We start from the raw sequence: 22,401 nt of genomic DNA on the forward strand, positions 1-22,401 counted from the left end.
ATAGCCAAGCCAATTCTAAGCAAAAAGAACACAGCGGGGGGCATCACACTACCAGATTTCAAACTATACTACAAGGCTACAGTAATCAAAACAGCATGGTACTGGTACCAAAACAGAGATATAGACCAATGGAGCAAAACAGAGGCATCAGAGGCAACACAACATATCTACAACTATCCAATCTTTGATAAACCTGACAAAAACAAGCAATGGGGAAAGGATTCCCTGTTTAACAAATGGTGTTGGGAAAACTGGCTAGCCATGTGCAGAAAGCAGAAACTGGACCCCTTCCTGACACCTTACACCAAAATTAACTCCAGATGGATTAAAGACTTAAACATAAGACCTGGCACCATAAAAACCCTAGAAGTAAATCTCGGCAAAACTATCCAGGACATAGGAGTAGGCAAAGACTTCATGAACAAAACACCAAAAGCATTGGCAACAAAAGCCAAAATAGACAAATGGGACCTAATGAAACTCCACAGCTTCTGCACGGCAAAAGAAACAGTCACTAGAGTGGATCGGCAACCAACAGAATGGGAAAAAATTTTTGCAGTTTACCCATCTGACAAAGGGCTGATATCCAGAATTTACAAAGAACTCAAATGGATTTACAGGAAAAAAACAAACAAGCCCATTCAAAAGTGGGCAAAGGATATGAACAGACACTTTATGAAAGAAGACATATCTGAGGCCAACAATCATATGAAAAAATGCTCATCGTCACTGGTCATCAGAGAGATGCAAATCAAAACCACATTGAGATACCATCTCACGCCAGTTAGAATGGCGATCATTAAAAAATCTGGAGACAACAGATGCTGGAGAGGATATGGAGAAAAAGGAACAATTTTACACTGTTGGTGGGAGTGTAAATTAGTTCAACCATTGTGGAAGACAGTGTGGCGATTCCTCAAGGCCTTAGAAATAGAAATTCCATTTGACCCAGCAATCCCATTACTGGGTATATATCCAAAAGACTATAAATCGTTCTACTATAAGGACACATGTACACGAATGTTCATTGCAGCACTGTTTACAATAGCAAAGACCTGGAATCAACCAAAATGCCCATTGATAATAGACTGGATTGGAAAAATGTGGCACATATACACCATGGAATATTATGCAGCAATCAGAAATGATGAGTTTGTGTCATTTGTCAGGACATGGATGAATCTGGAGAACGTCATCCTCAGCAAACTGACACAAGAACAGAAAATGAAACACCGCATATTCTCACTCATAGGTGGGTGATGAAAAATGAGAACACATGGACACAGAAAGGGGAGTACTAAACACTGGGGTCTATTGGGGGGAAAAGGGGAGGGCCAGTGGGAGGGGGAGGTGGGGAGGGATAGCCTGGGGAGAAATGCCAAATGTGGGTGAAGGGGAGAAGGAAAGCAAAGCACACTGCCATGTGTGTTCCTATGCAACTGTCTTGCATGCTCTGCTCATGTACCCCAAAACCTAAAATCCAATATAAAATTTAAAAAAAAATAGGAAAACTGAAAATAAATATTCAAAAAGACTCATTAAGTCTGAGATTTAAGTTTGTAAATTTAGATGTTTTAATTATTTTATATAAAAGTAATTTATTTGCTAATGTAATTGAAACATTTTTCCCCACTGCATTGTAATTGCATTTTACTAAAAATACAAAGCTATCTGAGAACTTAAAGATACCACAAATGCAGTAATCATTTATATTTGGAGACATGGCTTGAAAGAGGATGCAGTATGAACAGCTTTATTTTCTCTAACTTGAAGCAAGTCTAAACATTTTTTTCTTCTTCATTGCTTAGATAGTTTATTTCCTTCATGACCTGCCTCAGACTAAAAACTAACTGATGGGCACAGTATCTACACTGTTTCTAAAATTTATATATATATATATATATATATATATATATATATATGCACATTCTTGTTTTCTTCCCTTATATAAACATTTAATCCATCAACAAATGCTATTGATTCAACCTTCAAAATACATCCCAAGTCTACCCATTTCTCTTCTTCTAGACCACTTTCATCCTTGTCCAAACCACTATTACATCTTTTGCGTAGACTATTGTAGTAGCCACTTAACTGGTCTTTTGGCTCCACTTTTGACTTTCTAAAATGTATTCTTCACAGAGAAATCAGAGTGATCCTTTAAAACTCTATTGGAGAGCAGGCTACTGTCCCCATGAGCCCCAATTCTTATGGTTTTCAGAACTCCCAAATTGCACCTAGCATAATCAGACTTCAATCTAAAAGGCTTTACATGACCTGTCCCCTGCTTGATTGTGCTGTTGCTCCGCCATGTCACACCACCCTCTTCTTCAACTCAGACCCTTAGCTCTACTAACCTGCTTTCTATTCTTGAAAACAAGTTTACTCTTGCCTCAGGGCCTTTCTCTTGCTCTTGTTCACATGTAATGTGCCCGTGATTCAGAACACAGCTGCATCCTTTTAGATTTCAGTTCAAATATTTCCTTATTAGAGAACTCTTACTGGTCAGCCTACTTAAAGTAATTCCACTGCCCTGCTCACTGTTTACCAAATGAAACTGTTTTATTTTCATTCACCATTTACTATTATCTAAAATTACGGCAAGTTGATTACATGTTTACTTGTCTCCTCTCCAAACCATGAGCTACAGACATGTTTGTTTCAGGTATCTTCATCCCCAGATGGCCTTGCAGTCAATAGATGCTCAACGAGTATTAGTTAAATGATGTTCTTCAGATCCCTGAACTCAGTCAGTTTGGCTTAGAAGAAAAATCTCTGATGAACTAATCTAACAAAAATGTCAGTGTCTGCACATAGTTGAGTGTCGCCTTTTCCTTGAGTCTGGGAATTTAAGAGAGAAGTTCTGAGAATACCTGATGGATACATGGTAAGACAGTGATATCAGGAAAGGCTTTTCTGGAGCCCTTTTTTGACACCTTCCTATTTGGGCTATGCTTTGTTATTTTTGTTTCATGAGAGAAAAACATACTACCTTCTAAAATCCACCCGCCAAATTTGTATGTATCTTCTGCCTATTTCTATGGTGTAAATCTTCATACCATGGCTGAATTCAAGCAAACAACCTGAAGTAACTGAACACAGACTTGAAAGGAGCCATGCACCACTGCTCTCTCCAGCTGGCCCAAGACGGCCCCAGCACATCACTGACATCTGCTAGGTGCCAAGAATGACGTGAGGCATTTTTACTTTCAGTCTCTTCTATTTTACCACAATGCTAAAACTAATTTGTCAGTTACTTCTGAGAGACAAGGAAATAAACTTGGGTAACATGCTCAGATACGCATCATGAAAGGGGTGAAACCAAGGTTCGAATCCAGATCTGACTGCAGATACCACATCTTTCATTTCTTTCAGGGAGTAGTAGTCAAAAAAAAACCCACCAAAAACAAAGCAACAAACAAAATAAGAGTATTGTTAAGTGTCAAGCTACTTTGTAAGATCATAGCTATTTTCTGAACATCCTTGATGTCTCACAGATGATGCAAATTTTATTTTTAGTGTCATCTATATGTGTAGTATACAATTGGTTGGAATGAGAGTTCTAAAAGTAGATTAATTAAAGTTCAGTGCACCAATAGAGTCTTGGAAATGCTCTCTCTACTCCTCTTTTTTCCCTTCTTTGCTAGTTCCCTTATTTGACACCTCCTAAAACATGAACATTTTAGACATCAAGGGGATCAGCCATTGAAATAAAAAGTGCCTGTGCCTGTTTAGAAATCCTGGTGAGAGACAAAAGATAGATCCTTTTCCAGGATAAAACTGCCAATGAGGTAATAAAGTCCCAGGCCTTTGGAAAATAGTGTCACTTCCACCTGCCAGCAATAAAAAGGAGGAGGAGGCGAATGGTCCCAAGTGAGACCATTACTTCTCAAACATTTGCACACATTAGAATCAGCTGGAGAAGTTTAATGAACAAAATGCTGGCATCTACCCCAGTGTTTCTGATTCAGTAAATATACAGTAGGGCTCAAAATTTGCATTTCTAACTGATAATTTTCAGGCAATGCTGAGGGTTTTTGACTAGTAACCACATTGAGTAGAGACCCTCTAGATGACAAGGATTTGTATATACATGACAGCTGACAAAACGCTGGTCAGGAGCCCTGTTTCTCAAACATTACTGCATGTTACAATCACCTGGAGACCTTAAAACCAACGCCTATGCCATTTCCCAGAGATTCTATTTTAATTAATCTGGGGTGTCATTGAGTGTATTAAAATTTTTGGAAGTTCCAGGGGTGATTCTACTGTGCAGCTAAGTTTGATAACCAACGGAAATTACTCTGAATTTTCCTTTACTTTTTTTCAACTTTTATTTTAGATTCTGATGGTACAAAGTTTAGTTACAAAGGTATACTGTGTGATGCTGAAGTTTAGAGTATTATTGAACCTGTCGTCAGGAAGTGAACTGTGCCTGCTACGGATCTAGGTTGCACACTCCTTATGAGCATCCAATGCCTAATTATCTGTTACTGTCTCCCATCACCCCCAGATGGGATCATCTAGTTGAGTGCAGACTCAATATGTAGGTTTTCAACCTTTGTCTCTCTCCTTTCCTCCTTCCCCTTGTATAGCAGAGATCCCCAACCCCTGGGCCAAAGGTGGGTACCTGTTACCAGCCTGCGAGGAACTGGGCTGCACAGCAGGAGGTGAACAGTGGGTGAGGAAGCAAAGCTTCATCTGTATTTACAGCCACTCCCTGTTGCTCTCATTACTTCCTGAACTCTACATCTTGTCAGATCAGCAGCAGCAGCAGCATTAGATTCTCATAGAACCACAAATCCTACTGTGAGCTGTACATGCTAGGGATCTAGGTTGCACATTCCTTTTGAGAATCTGATGTCTAATGATCTGTTACTGTCTCCTGTCACCCCCAGATGGGACTGTCTAATTGCAGGAAAACAAGCCCACTGAGTCTACACTGTGGTGAGCTATATAATTATTTCATTATGTATTATAGTGTCATAATAATAGAAATAAGGTGCACAATTAATGTAATGTGTTCCAATCATCCTGAAACCATACCCACCTCTCAAGCCCATGGAAACATTATCTTCCATGGATAAATCGGTCTCTTGAATCAGAGTTTGGAAACTGCTGTGGTATAGTATCTCACAGGGGTTCTCTGGATTTCTTGAATTTGCATGTCAACCTCTAGTGATTGGGGAAACTTTTGTGAACTACAGCCTCAAATGTGTTTTCCAAGTTGCTTACATTCTCCTTTTCTCTCAGAAATGCCAATGAGTCATAGGTTTGATCTCTTTACATAATCCCATATTTCTCGGAGGTTTTGTTCACTTTTAGAAATTCTTTTGTTTCTTCTTTGTTTTTGTGTGACTGGGTTTATTTGAAGGACTGGTCTTTGAGACCTGACATTCTTTCTCAGGTTGGTCTATCAAGTTGTTAGTAATTCCAAGTGTATTATAAAATTCCTATAGTGTTTTTCAATTCCAGAATTTTTTTTTCTAAAATGGTTATATCATCTTTCCACTCTTAATATTTGCTTGCTTCCTTGGATTATGTTTCAACTTCTCCAGAATCTCATTGACCTTCTTTGCCATCCAATTCTGAAATCTGTATCTGTCAGGCCTGGGGTTCCCATATCTTTTGAAAGTTGCTGTCACTTGGATAAAGCTTTTGTTTTTATATTATTTCTTGAGGGTTTGACTTTGCTGTATGTTGAGTATAGTTGACTGGCTTTGTTTTTTGGTACTTTGAAGTCCAAGTCTCTGAGCAGGATCTTTGTGGCTAGATATCTGTGTTGGGTTTCACCAGCAATGTGTGCTGGGATAATTTTTATTTGGTGGTGTAATTCAGGCATGATCCAGTAGATGGCTAAGGCGCGTAATATGAATAGTAAGGGCCGACAGGCTGTTAGGCGCTCACCTATTTTGTATTTTGTATTTCAGTGCATTTGCGGCAGTATTCTGGGGTGTGGGAGACAGGGTGGGCAAGAAATTACCCTCTCACCAAATCCATTTGTAGGCCTTTTGGGGAGCCCCCTCCAATTATTGGGTGGCACTTGCCTCTCCTTAGACTGAGGCATGCCCTGGTGGGCTGCACTCCTCCGTTCCTTAGGGGTGGCCCTAACCAAAGGTTGCTAAGTTGTCAAGATCCAGCTCCCTGGATCTCATAGCAACCTAACAACCTTAGGTGCCCACTGGTCCTCTGCACTTGGCAGAGTCAGGGCGGGTTGTGGGGTACATCTGTGGGTTATGTGTTGATGCAGTGGGTCAAGGGTGGAGGATGTCTGGGTAGGGCAGGATTGCCTTGGTTGTGCAGCTGGTGTAGCACCCATTGCCCAGGGTTTTTTGTCCAGCAGACAGACAGTTGTGGGGCCTTCCCAGCCCATGCTTCCTCTACCATGTTTCTTTCCGGGCTCTGCCTGGAAACTAGCTGGACCAACCAGTTAGTTTTGTCTGAAGTCTTCTGCACCGAGTTCACTGGACTGTTTATTGTTACCATCTGTGGGGCTCCCTCAGGCAGAGGCCACAGCTCACAAGCAGCCTATTCCCTTCCCAGGCTAGGCTTGTGGAGGGAGGCATACCCAGCTCCCGGGCAAGCCCATGAGCATATATGCCTCTCGCCTCTTAGTGCTCTGAGAGTGGGGGCCCCCTCCTCCCCTTGAGCTTCAGCCACAGATTTCAGCTAAATATTTCTTAGCTGTGTGCTCAAATGTTTGGGTATTGGGACCAGGCCCATGGCTTTGTCCTCTAGTTTCTCAGGGTCGAAACTGGCCGTGCTTGGGAGGAGGCAAAGTGCCCCCAGGCTGGCAGGAAAGCACTGAGGCAGTGCAGTTGAGATGGCGCTGTGCGCATCCCCTTGCAGGAGTGGCCTTAGCAGGAGGACCCCTGTGGTTACATTTTGCTGCAACTGCCCCATGCACAAAACCTTCTGAGCTCCATGCAGGCTCACACTCTCCCTCTGCCTACACTCCAGGCAATTACGCCTGGCAATTCAAATGCCTATGAAGGGATGTGAGGGCTATCTGGCTGTGACAACTGTCACATCATTGATGGCCATAGTCAATTCCACTGATCTGGCTGGCTAGGCAGGTGTCCCCTTCCTCCCTCACTGCTCTATGTGCATCCCTCCCAAAGCTGTGCGCTCCGTTGAAGAGGATGACCATCTCCGACAGAGGGATAGAGGAGGACCTGTCTTCCGTCAAGGATATACAAGTAACTGCACTCCCTCACTAGAACCTCCAAACAAGCTTTCAAATGCCTGTGTGGGTCGTGGGATCGCTTGTAGCTACGATTTCAGAGGTTTGTGGCAAGAGTGTGTTGCCCTGCAGTTCTTTCATTCACCTCCTCCTTAGGACCTGTTCAGGGCTGGAAGCTGGTTCTGGCATTTGGCAACTCTGCACAGGGTTCCCAACTTCCTCCCTCTTCCATCTTGTCTGCATCACCTCTATTCACTTTCAGTGTTTTCTCTCAAAAGATCTGTTCAAAGTGTGATGGCTTAGTTGACATTTTATTTTCTCTTGCTAGGAGCAGTGCTTCTCGACTGCATCTAGTTGGCCATCTTTTCCCCTCAATCTACTCTGAATTTTAATTCATAGATTCTGTATTCTGTACACACATCTCCTCCTGAAACTCACCCATCCAGAAAGCACTCATTTCCTCAAGTTGCCAGTTTGTTTCAAGCATGTGCTGAACTGTAGAAGCTGGAGTGCCATCTGAGAAACCCAGTAGACAATGCCTCTATGAGTTTCTCCTCTAAGACAGTGCCTTTTTGGGTCTCAGTCTTTGCTATTTACTGACTGTGTAATCTCAGTTAAATACGACATTTAACTTCTTTGTTTTGTCTCCTGTTCTAGGTAAGCACATATAAAAGAACTTGGAAAATGCTTGGAAATGCTCAAAAGGTCATAGAGAAGAATTATTATTAATGTATAGGAAGATGATGCTTGTATATGGCACACAATAGATCTTTTTAAATTATAGCACTTCTCATTGTCAAAATACAGTCCCAGATTACCTGTTATATGTGAATCCCAAATAATATTGTTACAGAGCAGCAGCTCTTATGCCACCTGCTTGATAAAGTTTTCCAGGGTCCAAAGTAACCAATGTGATTATAATTCTACAGTATAAACATGTAACAGCTTATTCTGTTATTACCTTACAAGTATCTCTCCTAATATAATTCACCCATTGAGGACAGAAGCAATGAATTCTCCGTGAATATGCTCACTTAAGTAGATGCTAATTGCCTAAAAATACATTACTTGTCTGCATATATGAGGATAAAATATTACTTCTTTTTCATTGTTAAAAGCAAAAAGATACTCAGACTCTTCTGATTCCATAAGATGTTTTAAAATAATCATTTAGTAAAAAGAGAAATGTAGTTTTATTTGGGGAATGTAAGTTTTCAAAATTCTTTATATAATGGCTCCCTCTTCTGGCCAGTGAAATAGACTTACCGTGTTACAAAATGGAGTTACGTCTCATACCCCACAAATAAATTAGTATGAGTCTGAAAGAATAATACAACTTTTTTTCAGAAACTTTCACCAACTTGGCGAACTGCTTCAATGAGATTTTTACTTTGGTCATTGTTTAAATGTATCCTCTCTTTCTAATGGGGCCATGAAAAGCAAATGTGGCTTTATATGTTTTGTCCCCTCAGGTTTTCTTTGTCAACTCCCAATTCTTACCTCTCTGTATTCTTCCCTTGACACTCAAGAGTCCTGCTACTAATCCCAAGACTTCATGCAGAGTTGCTGTCTCCTGCTCTGTGCCCAACTTTTCATTCTAACATAGAAGAAATTTTATAAAATATCTGCTGAAAACACAATGAGAAATTGTGGATAGCTGCACTAACACACTAGTAAAGTTTGATTCCTAGAGATGGGATATCTAGCAAAAAGAAAAATGCTCGATAAATCTCTATCTGAAAAGTATATGAGATCTTTTGGGGTTTACGAGCCCCACAAAACGAATTCCTTAGTAGGAATAAAAAATCTATTGAAAAGCAAGGTTAATTTTAAGTGAATATAAAGATGCGTATTTGAATAAAAAGGAATTATGATTAACCCACTTACTGTTTGGCTATAAATTTACAAAAACATTGTACTCCCCTTCTTCCCAGTCTATTTGATGTCTTTTTGACCAACATAACAAAATTTGTCCATAGTCTTTATTTCATATGATGCATTATACTATCTTAAACAGTATTTTAGTGTCTATCTGAGCCTTAGCAAATATAACTTACTTGTTCAATATAACCGAGTATTCAAACATACATCATGTTTTTTTTTAGAAATCCAGGTTGAGGCTTATTGTTACTATAGCTATTGTTTTGTTTTGCTTTTTTTTTTAAGAGGAACCAAATCTTTTCATGGAATAGGGAGACAGTGACTCAAACTTAAATAGAAACTGTATTTTTATACTTTATATTTATTCATGGAAATTGTTATTTATTTTTATATGTATTAGAGTGCTCTGGGCCCCAGTAACAGCTTTTACTTACACTGGTATATATTGAGCCTGTAAGCATGTCTCTTGGGTTAGAGTATATGTAAGAAATTAAATATTTTTATGCTGAGACAAAGATACCCTCTCTATTAAATTCTTGATAAGAAATAAAAAAACTTCTCTACTGTTTTATGCTATAAATGTGGCAGGAAAAAAACTTGGTCTTATCTAGTATTTTAATGTTAAAATATTTTGGAGAGTTTTTAAATGAAAAGACAATAATCCCTTGCCTAAAAAGTATATAAAGAACTCTAAAAAGGAATAAATAGGATATTAAAAACTCTAACATTAAAGTAACTATTGAGTCTTTTTTAAACCTCCAATGGACATACTGCTTTCACTAACTCATAAATGAAGCCTTATATTTTTTGAAGTTAAATATATAAAGAAAAGAAATGATAGGCAATTATATTTTTGTAATTAATTAATTAAGTCATTATTTATTAAAAGCATACTATGTCAAGGCTTAATGCTAGGTACTGAAGAAAAAAGTGAATAAAATAGACAATAATTCTTGTTCTTAATAATAATAACCACAACAATAACAACAGTAACAGTGTTGCATATGTATGTACCAGATTCTAGGTGATGATCTCTTCATCTATTTTATTCCTCAGTTAATGTTTTTAACGAATTTCTTCTTCATCCCTTTGCTGCTGACAGGTACATAATTTCTAGATCCATTTCTTTTATTTTCCATTTTTAATTTTGTCCTCCATGGCCGCTGGCAATAAAGACCCTGCAATTTGGCATACTTTTGTCTTGGTGTTGACTTTCTATGCTCAGACCAGTACAAGATTCGCATGTCTGTATCAAAACATCTCATATACCCCATAAATATATACACTTACTATGGCCTCACAAAATTAAAAAAGGAAAATAAAAGAAATGGATCTAGAAAGTGTGTACCTGTCAACAGCAAGGAACGTGCTATATAGACAGGAGATAAGTCTTAAGTTGTGACTTGGACTCCAAAGTTATGAAAAGCAGCCAGTCCACAACCCTGGACTCCTGTGACCTCATAGGTCATGCACTTTGCTTATAGATGGCTCATTTTGGATGTGCCCAGAATAAAAAGGGCTGTAAGGAGCTGCATCTTCTCACTCATTTGTATCAGTATCAGCTTTTTTCTTTTTACTGTTTGTTGTTGGTTTGATATAAACTAAACCAAGAGCATCCATGAATCAAATCTCGGCACACATTCACCGGTCTTTGATCACAAACTAGTCTGCTGAAGTCTAGCCAGCTCAGGTATGCATCTTAAACACATTACACCAGGCCAGACAAATCACAGTAGTGATTTCAAAGGATCTGCATTGTCTTATGTATTTGGAGAATACATTGCAGCACAGAAACACGCATTTCCATAATATCTATTATTATTTCCTTAATGACAACTATTAATTCTACAGATTGCAAATGTAACATGTTCCTTGTTGAAATTTGAAAAACACAGAAATCGGCCGGGTGCGGTGGCTCACGCCTGTAATCCCAGCACTTTGGGAGGCTGAGGTGGGTGGATCATGAGGTCAACAGATCGAGACCATCCTGGTCAACATGGTGAAACCCCGTCTCCACTAAAGATACAAAAAATTAGCTGGACATGGTGGCGCGTGCCTGTAATCCCAGCTACTCGGGAGGCTGAGGTAGTAGAATTGCCTGAACCCGGGAGGCGGAGGTTGCGGTGAGCCGAGATCATGCCATTGCACTCCAGCCTGGGTAACAAGAGCGAAACTCCGTCAAAAAAAGAAAAGGAAGGAAGGAAGGAAGGAAGGAAGGAAGGAAGGGAGGGAGGGAGGGAGGGAGGGAGGGAGGGAGGGAGGGACAGAAATCCAAAAAGAAGAAATAAATGAAGTCATATTCCCCTTGAGAAAAAAAAAGCATTGCATTTCTTTCCAGGCATTTTTTTTTTCTATGTAGATAAATCTGATGTTTGTGTTTTCATGTGGTCTGGTTAGGGTTGTGGTGTAATATAACAACATAAAATAATTTATTTATTAGAACTGTCAGCTGTCAATTCAGTGCTATATTTGGTTCATTTTACAGTGCTCACTCTTGCTCTCTCTCTCTGTATCTATCTATCTATCTATCATCTATCAGCAATGAAGGCATTGATGTTGATTAAAGAGTCCCATTCCCAGGGCCAGATATGGATGGGATGTATGATATTTAGTTTTATTTATTTCACTGAGGCAAACAGAAGAATAAAGCTGTCTTGTATGTGCTGCTGCTTAGCAGTATCAAAGACAAAACCATTAGATGGTCCTACTTCCAAATGTCAATTCTACTGTAGAAGACACTCCTAAACAAAATGTATACAGAAAACCTCTATTACAAATGTTTATTAAACTAGCTCTCTGGTCCTGAGGGCAGGCCTCCATGAGATTCAAAGTTCCATCCTAAGCAACCTCACATTTATGTACTGTTCATATGATCATAATTAGAATAAGTATATGTATGTGTTTTTAAAAAGATTTCCCAAAAGGGGGTTGAAAATATTTCTACTTATTTTAACCATTTTTCATCTTCTAAAAAATCTTATAAATTCATGTATATGTAAACTCATTTAAAACGTCTAGAAACATATATGCCATATCCTAAGTCATCTAGGTGATAGGATTGGCTACACTTTTTCTAATTTTTTATGCTTATATGAATTTCATTTTGTCTAAATGTTTATTTAGAAAACTAAATATGAGTTAATTTTATCAGCAGAGAAAGGACATATACTCTGGCTTATCAAAAAAGAAAAAAAAAGAAAAAACCTTTACAAGATTATATTAAACAAACCGGACCATCTCCCCTGGACATTATGTTTATGCACCCAAAAGCAGAAGGTGGAAGGTGAGGGTGGTTTTGACAATACAGGGAGGGGCACACCCAGGCCTATCTCTATTGTACAAAGCTTATTTGCAAAGTCTCCCCTATTCAGGATCAATAGAAAATTACTTGGCATTTGTCCTTCTGAATATGGCAGCAACATGAATACTGTCTTATTTTCCAAAGCTCACTTCAGTGATTTGTGTTCCTTCCTTGCCATAATCAATGGATCTTGAAAAGCTTTAATTAAAACTACAAAATAACTAGCTTCAGAGTAGTTATTGGTAATTTATTCTATGCAAGCGCAGAACAATAAAACCCACTTGGGGCTCTCAAGAACATGCTTTTGAATATCAGTCACTTATTTTCATACTTGCTGTCACTATCTCAGCCAAGGTCCTCATCTCTTCCCATCTAGGTTGTTGCAAGAGCTTCCTGTTTTCAATGTATTTGGCTTAACATTTCTGAATGAATCTTTCTAAAGCTCAATGTTCATATAGATGGTGCTGATTAAAGACATTGATTGTGCTCCCATTATCCAGAGAATGAAAACCAGACATCATTTGGGTGCTATACTCATAAACTAATTCTAACCTGTTTTATTATTTTATTCTTCTGCTCTTCCCCCATTCCATCCTGTCACTCCAATCAGTCAGAGCTACTCCTCTGAATGTATTATATACTATTATGCATCAATTCTTTGGCTCATGCTGTTTTGCCTTTATTTTATCACTCTGAAATGTCTTTCCCTCAGTCTACCCAAGTCCTCCCAGTTCTCTGAGTACAACCCTTGGAGACTGTCAAGGAGAGAAGCTTGGCATGTGCCCAGGAGACGCTGCTCAAAAAATGAGGAGCCAATTATTTCAAGAGAGAAGGCAATGAGAAGAAGGGCATTACCAGGAGGACACTCCAAAATCAATATTGGAAGAAGGGATTTCTCAACTTGCAGTTAAAGTGGGAGGATTAAGAACTCTGAGATTTGATAAAAATGACTTGCCAAATCAGACAATCTGAGCAAGTCAGAAAGCTAATGTGAGTGTTTAATTAGTGGATGAAGAAAAAATTAAATGAGGCATCACTTTGTCATCAGAAAGGCCAGTTCAAGGGTACTGTTATAATATGCACCCTTTAGAGCTGTCCCCTTCCTGTGGTTTGGCATCCTTTGCAGGATTGGGGGATACTCACTGGACACCTGATTCTTCTTGGCCTACTTTAATCCAATCTCCTCTATACTATAAAACTTTCAGGTAACCTCAGCACATGGGTGTCATAGCTGCCTCTGACATCACAGCATCTGTTATCTCTAGGCTTCATTTGGCAATGGATCATATGATTGCCCTATAATTTTTTTGCGAATTTTTGTACTATAATTTATAAATATGTACGTTTTTATTTCACTTTCTACAGTTGTGTCTAATATGACTTTTTATTAGACTGTGAAACTAAAACTTTCTTCAGAATGGAAATTTATCTCTTTAACATATATCTCCTTATAATTCTAACATAAAAATATACTCTTTATGGGCACCAAAAATGTTTATCATTTATATTTATTTTTATTTTTAAATTTCTCTTAAAATCATTCCCAAGAAAAACAATATTTATTGCATGACCAGAAATATGTTATGTTAATTCACTCGTCTCTTTAACTAGGCCTAAAATCTAAGCTGGCAGTTTCATCTGTGAAACCATCTCTGAAACTGTCAAAAATTATACCAAAGTGCTCATTCAGAAATAATTATATTGAATAAATTCCATAAATAATATATATGCATTTCAGATTTAGATTCAAGAAAGCATATATTTCAGTTTGGATAATTTGGATATGAACAATAAAAATCAACTCTGACTTGCTTATTAAGCAGAAAATAATGTACTGTAAGAATATTCTCTAGTTTGAAATTCATGGGAAGGCTTAAGAGGACAACTCAGAAAAAAAGATAAGAACAAGGCTGTAAAGATTACAAGTAGCAGGCCCGTTTGAGTGTCACCATCCAGTTGAACAGGGCTCAGAACACTTTTTTTCTTATATTCACTCTGCTCAAGTTCTTAGCCTTCGGAGAGAAAAAAAAAATCAAGATGGCTTCACCTGAGTCATTTTCTCTTCTCAGCCAGCAGAGAGCAAGACATCTTAACTATACAAAAATGAGAAGAAATGATTTTCCCAAAGCAAATCTGGTACTCACCAAAAGGGGAATAATGGAAACAAGGCTTCCAAAGAAAACAGAACAGGAAGAACTGATGTAAATTATAGTCCAATGCACATATCTGTGAAGTTTGATAGCTCAAGTTTCATTCTAGTGAATGAATACTATCATCAGTTTAGAAATAAAGCAGGTGGAATGACTATGCTGAGGCTTTAAGGCAAATGTAGGCAGCTCCATGTAGGCAATATTGATATGAGCTTTTGGGCAGAAGGCACAATCAAGTCAATTATGAATGTAGAGTGGGCAGTTTGCCAGGTGAGGATGCCTTCAGGATCCAAACCTCACTGTCTACTTGGATTCTCCTCTGAGGTTACATTGGTAATTATTCCTACTGGTTCACATTGAATGGGAGCTCTGTATGGGAAAGATAAGTGTTTTACCGTGCAGGTGGGAAAAGATATACTTTACCTAACATAAATCCCTAAACCCCAGAGTTGGTGAAACCAAGTGGCATATGGTTTCAGAAATGTACTCAAGGATACAGGCACTGAGTGAGATAAAGCTGCCCAGTTATGCATCAGGCATCTCTAAGCAAAGACTAGGTTCTTAAAAACGCTTCCTTCTAAAATTCAGTATCTGGATATACTAACAAATCTAAAAGGCATTTGCCAACTGACTTTACTTTGGGAAAAGAATAATACAGTAAGACTAAGATTAAATAGAGCAGAATTTGATCATATAAACTTTTTAAAAAGAATAATTTATCCACAGTATGTATTTCTCATGCTTGCATTACTTTTTCACTGATTCTGTTATTTTAAAGAATAGTAAGTACAAAGCTTACTCTGCAAGAAAATTCTAATTTGTCTATTCTTAGCAGTGGGGCCCAAAGTTCTCATGACTTCTTGGAGACAGAGAAAAGCTATTGAGAAAGTGCAATTTTTTTTAGAGTGAGGAGAGCTAGTCTCAGTATTTATGTATTTTTAAAGAATGATTGTGATTGCATATGCTGTTCAGAACTGAGCAAGATATTTTATCTTACTAATGAGTATAATTAACCTAGGCCAAAAAATTTAAGATGACTAGAACATGAAGTGAGGACCGAAAATATCAGTACATTTTTTTTCTTTGTAGGGGAAACAGAGTCAGGAAACAGTGAGTATGTTCTCTTTTAATAAACACAAGAAAAAAGAAGACAATAAGTAAGTCCCATTTTAATAGGTAAATACGCTACTTCAGTTAGAGAACAGACATCATTAGACCAGTTGATCAGAAATCTTTAAATCCCTTACTAAATATCTGGAACTTGACTTCTAAAAGTGATATTTGTATCTGTTAATTTCTTGTGAGGAAGTGATTAAATGTATGAAGTTATTTTACTTTGCGGAGCAAAGAGACTCAAGAAAAAGACTAGGAAGTTTTAATTTTTATGATACTCCCAGGATTAAATAGAAAGATGGATCCATATCTGTCTTTCCTTCCTACCAACTAGCTGTGAGGAAATTTAAAAGTTATGTTCTACTGCAAAGTGAAGCTCACTGCAGTCAGAGTACACTAAAGAAAAGTAAAAATACAAAGCAGTTTAGACATGTGAACATTATGCCTTCTCCAAAACAGCTACATTTAAATGTTTCATTCAGTGCACACAGAACTCGTCCAATATCTTATACTTATTTTCCCTACATAAAGACAGCTTTGGAGATTCAACACAAAACATTGGTAAAAACATTTTTACATGTCCCAAAATCACTGTTTAACATGGATATTGCCATCAGCAGACATTAAAGCCATTAAAACCAATTTAAACATGGCCAGGAAGTTGTAACATTGTACCAAAGGGCACATCACTAAAGTGTTTTAATTCCGTCTGCAGACATTAAACCAGTATGAAGGCTGGTAATATTACTGACTCCCTACAGAGCACCTCCTTGCACAGGAAAATAAAGGGAACATTATAAGGAAGTTCTATAATGATGGTTTCACAATAAAAAATTCTTTCTACTAAGGAGAATGTTCTTATAGCAAATTCCCAAAGCAATTAACTAGGAAATATATAATTCTACTTTATATTACTTTTAGAGGTGCATAAAAGTTATCTGTGTGTCAGGAGGGTGGCAAGTAAGTAAGTTAGAAGAGACTAAAATGTTAATGTAGCTTCCAAAGCTATTAATAATTATGATTACTCACCTGAATTCCTATTTCCTGGAAATGCTTCCTAGAGACAACAGTTCCTCTGACTTCTTTGTCGCTGGTGGCTAGAGTCCCCACTTCATGCAAAGATTCCAAATCCTAGGCTGCGATCATCATTCAGCCTCAGTTTTCAGTACCTCTTGATTTACTGTCTGATGAGGTCACGTTCCTGATAAAAACAGTAGGGGAAGAAAGCTCTTTTAGATCATGGTGGAGCAAACCGCTTGATGAAATTGCTTTGGGGAAAATCAATCTTATTTTATAGAGAAATATATCAAGTATTTTCCCCCAAGAAAATGCTAACCAGGATTATCTCCAGTTGACGACTTCCACTAGATGTAGAAAACACTGACCACAAAATGTAAAAGTACTAATGTATTTTGAAATTCCAGAAAGACTTGTATATGCATTTTAAAAAGGTTATCAAGAAGCAAAACAATATGAGAGTTTTAGGCAGTGAACCGTTAGTTCTTCCTAAGTGCCTTCTTATCACTTAAATCCTTCCCCAAATAAGTGGCTGAATATTATTTAGTTCTGTAATGCAGCACTCTTCTTAATGAAGTATTTCATTAACTTTTCTTTATCTGTCACTGGATTCAGATTAAAGCTGTGCAAGGTTTCAGAATAACATTTCTAAGATGAAAGAATTTAAAAGGAACTTACAAAATACCAGCGCTGCCTTAATCAATAGAGACAAGTATACATTCAGCGGCTCATGCCCACAGAGCACTGTTCCAGGTGCTGAACAAAACTCAAATAATGCCTGCCTGTCCACAGCGTACATTCTAGTGTCTGTATGCTGAGTGAGGAAGCAAAAGGCATGTCCAAGTATTTAAAAAGCTAAACAAATAAATGAACAAGATAATTTCAGATAGTTCTAGGATGAAAGGAAGTTAGGGTGCTATAAGAAGAAATGATCATAAGGAACAGGGTGGGAGAGGATTAACTTGGATTGGTTTTCTAGGGAAACACCATGCTGAGGATGTCACACCTCATGTAAGGCTAAAATGACCAGAAAAATGAGTCATTTCAAGACTAGAGTTATAACATTCCAAGAAAAAGGAACAGTATGTGCAAATCTTTTCAGATGGGAATGAATGCCACCCATTGGAAGAAAGAAAACTTGGTGTGAATGGGAGGAAATAAGATCAGAGGCGAGCGAGGGCTAGATTACGTGGGCTTTGATAAGGGGTTTGAGTTATCTTCTAGACATATTAAGCAGTGCAATGGAATACTTTAATTTACTTTTTAAAAAAATTTCAGCTTTTATTTTGAATACAGGTATACAAATGTAGGTTTGTTACATGGGTATATTGCATTCAAGTAACAAGTGTAATACCCAATAGGTACTTTTCAATCCATGCTCCCTTTCTCCCCACTCCACTAGTCTACTCTGTCTATTGTTTCCATGTTTATGTCCACGTGTGCTCAAAGTTTAGCTCTAATTTATAAGGGAGAACATGCCATATTTCGTTTTCTGTTCTTACATTAATTTGCATAGACTCATTACCTCTAGCTCCATCTATGTTGTTTCAAGTGAAATTATTTCATTATTTTTTATGACTGCATAGTATTCCACAGTGTACATATACCACATTTTCTTTACCCAGTCCACCACTGATGGATGCCTAGGTTGATTCCATGTCTTTGCCATTATAAATAGTGTGGTGATGAACATGAGCACATGTACCTATAGTGATATAATGATCTGTTTTCCTAAGGGTATATACTCAGCAATGGGATTTCTGAGTCAATGGTAGCTCTATTTTAAGATCTTTGAGAAATCTCCAAACTGCTTTTCACAGTGGCTGAACTAATTTACATTCCCATCAACAGTGTATAAGCATTCCCTTTTCTGCACAGATTCACCAGCATCTGTGGTTTCTTTACTTTTTAATAGCCATTCTGACTGGTGTGAGAGGGTATCTCATTGTGGTTTTGATTTGCAAATCTCTGATGATTATTAATGATGAGCGTTTTTTTTCTTATGTTTGTTGGCTGCTTACATGTCTTCTCTTGAGAAAAGTCTGTTCATCTACTTTGCTCACTTTTTAATGGGGTTACTTTTTGCCTGTTGGTTTATTTAAGTTCCTTATAGATTCTGGATATTAGACCTTGGTCTGATGCAGTTTGTGGCTATTTTCTCTCATTCTATAGGTTGTTTTTCTATTCTTTTGGTAGTTTCTTCTGCCATGCAGAAACTCTTTAATTAGGTCCTATTTGTCAAGTGTTGTTTTTCTTGCAATTGCTTTTGTGAACTTAATCATAAATTGTTTGCCAAGGTTGATGTCAAGAAGGACATTTTCTAGGTTTTCTTCTAGGATTTTCATAATTTTAGTCTTATATTTAAATCTCCAGCCCATATTGTTTTAATTTTTGTATGTCATGAAAGGTAAGTGTCTAGTTTAGTTATTCTGCATATGACTAGCCAGTTATCCCAGCACCATTTATTTTACAGAGAGTATTTTTTTCCCATTGCTTGTTCTCATTTTTTGTTGGCCCTTGTTGAAGATCACATGGTTGTAGGTGTGTTGTTTTATTTCTGAGTTTTATATTCTGTTCCACTGCTCTATGTATCTGCTTTTGTACCAGTACCATGCTGTTTTCATTACTTACAGTAGTCTTACAGTATAGTTTGAAGTTAGCTAGAGTGATGCCTCTGGCTTTGTTCTTTTTGCTTTGGATTGCTTTGGCTAATTCGGCTCTTCTTTTGATCTGATATGAATTTTAGAGCAGTTATTTCCAATTATGTGAAGAATGACATTGGTAATTTGATAGGAATAACATTAAATTTTTATATTTATTTAGGCAGTATGGCCATTTTAACGATAGTAATTTTTCTAATCCGTGAGCATGGAACATTTTTCCATTTATTTGTGTCATCACTGATTTCTCTCAGCAGAGCTTTGTAGTTCTTGTAGTGCTTTTTCACCTCCTTGGCTAGCTGTCTTCTTAGGTATTTCATTTTCCTTGTGGCTATAATAAATGGGATTGTGTTCTTGATTTGACTCTCAGTTTGCGTGTTATTGGAAAATAGAAATGCTACTGGTATTTGAACATTGATTTTGTAAACTGAAGCCCTGCTAAAATCATTTAGCAGTTCGTGGCCTTTTGATGGAGTCTTTAGGGTTTTCTACATATAGAACCATTTTTCAGTAAAAAAAAGATGACTTGAGATTTTTTGCCTGTTTGGATGCCTTAATTTACACTTTTAATGAATTATTCTGATTGCCAGCTGGAGTAGGAGCAGGGCAAGTGTAGAAGAAGGGATTGAAGTTAGGATGTTTTTGTCTAGGCAAAAGATGATCGGGATTTGGACTAGAGTGTTAAAAGGGAGGAAGACAGAGGTAATATGGCAGAGAGTTCAGACCAAAATTATTGTAAATGAGCAAAATACCTATTTCATAAGTTTCTTTCAATACATTTCCATATTCAAATATTTATTAAATGTCTAATAAGTTCTGGTTTTGTACTTGAGAGATAGCACAGTGAAAAACAAGAAGTCTTGTAAAATATATTTTAAAGTACATTAGAAAAAAATAATAGATCTAATATTTTAAAATGAAGAATGAAATATTTTCATTTGCTTTCTTTCAACAGTTTTTTAAATAAAGAATATGCCTGCACTACAGGAAAAAACTAAAAATATTCAAGAAAAAAACCCAGAAATTAGAAATCATCAATAAACTTAAGAAAGAAAACCACTGGTACTACTTTTCAACTGAGTTATCCCCCTTTTTTCTCTTGCTTGTAACTAGTGTTTTCTTAATGATAATAAATGTATAGTTAGGAAATGTTGGTATAAGGTTGGAATTTAAAGGATTTGGTAATTATTTCATCAAGCAGAAGTTAAAGGATTATACTCCAGCCTTGGCCACGGCTGACTAGCAAACAAAGCCTGAGGCAATCACAAAAGCAACAAATGAGAGGGAAATGTGAGTTGGGGAAAAGATGAAACAAATTCAAATGGTACATGAGAAGGCTGGCCTGCTTCATGAAGAGGCACATCCAAAAGGATGTCTTTGATCAAGCTATGCAATAACAGCATGCTTTGGAACTGTCTGTAAGTGGAGGAAAAGGAGAAAAATCAACCTGCTGCTTCCCTCTTTCCTCCTGTCTCCCCCTGGTAAACACTTTGAATGGAAATTTGATGCTTTGCTCCACTTCGGGGCTGGGCCTACTGATGCTTTGGCAGTCTCAAAAGAGGCCAGATTTTACCCCTGTGGCCCAATTCTTCATAGGATCCCAGAAGTGGGAGAACAGCAAGAGATTTCCTGCAGTGGTATCAATGTTCCATCACCATCCTGTGTCAGTAGCAGGTGCAATAGCCTAAAGAAGCAAGCAGCTGAGGTTTCATGTCATAAGGCCAAGGGGTCATGAGATGACTATAAGGGTCAATCATACAATACAGCCCTGAAGCCAATTACTTCAAGCATTTTCTAACAAAAGCTAAGGGTCTAGTTTCTTTTTGAGTCAACTTGGACGTTTTATGTAAAATAAAATGTTTCATCTCGAAGAACAAAAATGCTTTAAAATTTGAAAAATATATCCGTCTATGGCACATATGCATACAAATATACATACATATTCTATATAGAATATAAATATAGTATATTCTTAAAAATCTGGAAACAGTCTAACTTTTTTTTCCTAATAAGAAATTCTTAAAAGAGTTTTCTTTTCCTCCCAGAAATAAGCTACACTTTATCTTAGCAAAGGTGGAGAAGCCTGCTGGGATGAAGAAACCTGGTCATGTGGTCTTCTCTTTACCCCAGATCCCACCTGCCTAAGCTAGATCTGACCCACTTGATAGGCTTTCAAAGTGTCCAGCCAGCCTAGAGTTAACCAGGCATCCAGCCCATTGGACACAGGCCTGGAGGTTTTCACACTCCTCAGAGAGCAAAGACTTCCCAACCCCTTTCTAGTTTAGTAATTCGTGTGCTAAGATTCAGTCACCATTTAAATAGCGGTTTGTGTGTATATTGAGTTTGAGCTATATGAGCACTTTTAAAATCCTTTCTAAACTTGAGTTTCAAGCCAATTTTTACTTTAGATTTTTTTCCTTCTCTCCTATCCAAAAGATGCATATTTGGATAGTCTTTGGTTTTAAACTACAACCGTTTGGCCATACTATTAACAGAAACATTTGTGCTTTTAACTACAGCCTCTCATTTTACATCAGGGAAAACAATAAGATCATAGTTAAACCAAGCCTGCGGTGGGTGTCACCAAAATCTGGCCATTGTACACTTCTAATTTCTATACTCAGTGAGAAAAAAACGGTGTCATCCCAGGATAAACCTTTCCGCTTATCTAATAATGGTGGAAAAACTTTGGAAAGGACTAAACTGTATGCCCTCAAAATATCCTCTTATAAACTCTGCTTTTCTAATTTTTGGTAAGAGTCAGAAAACAGTAATTTGATGTTATAGTTTCTGACAATGGTCTAAAGTATAAGTATTCTAGGACCATGGTTAAGGGCAAATTCTTATGCTTTCAATATCAAATGTGTGGATTGAAAGGTTGACATCTTTTTGTGAACAAGTGTACAATGTCTTAAGCAAAACACTTCATAGGAGGAGGATCTATGATATGGCTTCCTCCCACTAGAAACTTCTAACAGTCCTTTTACCAATTCATTTCTTTTCTGTTGAGTTGAGAATGAACATATAATTATGTGCCAATTTCCCACTGATGCAAATAGTGTCCTTAAGTATTTTAAAAATAAGGATAATACTGAG

General features: G+C 37.5%; 1 long non-coding RNA gene across 4 annotated transcripts in view; it reads right to left on the minus strand.

Annotated features, from left to right (window-relative positions):
* Positions 1-22,401, minus strand: part of LOC144576646 (uncharacterized) — a 257,148-nt gene that overhangs the window by 218,163 nt on the left and 16,584 nt on the right. For 2 of the 4 annotated variants that reach the window (XR_013518895.1, XR_013518894.1), the window contains exon 3: positions 16,658-16,829. The exons of 1 other annotated variant lie outside the window; for it this stretch is intronic. This is a non-coding gene — a long non-coding RNA (uncharacterized LOC144576646). The remainder of the gene's footprint in view (positions 1-16,657; positions 16,830-22,401) is intronic. One more of the 4 variants, XR_013518896.1, reaches the window with a different exon arrangement.

Source organism: Callithrix jacchus, chromosome 6, assembly GCF_049354715.1.
Source record: "Callithrix jacchus isolate 240 chromosome 6, calJac240_pri, whole genome shotgun sequence".
Taxonomy (NCBI): domain Eukaryota; kingdom Metazoa; phylum Chordata; class Mammalia; order Primates; family Cebidae; genus Callithrix; species Callithrix jacchus.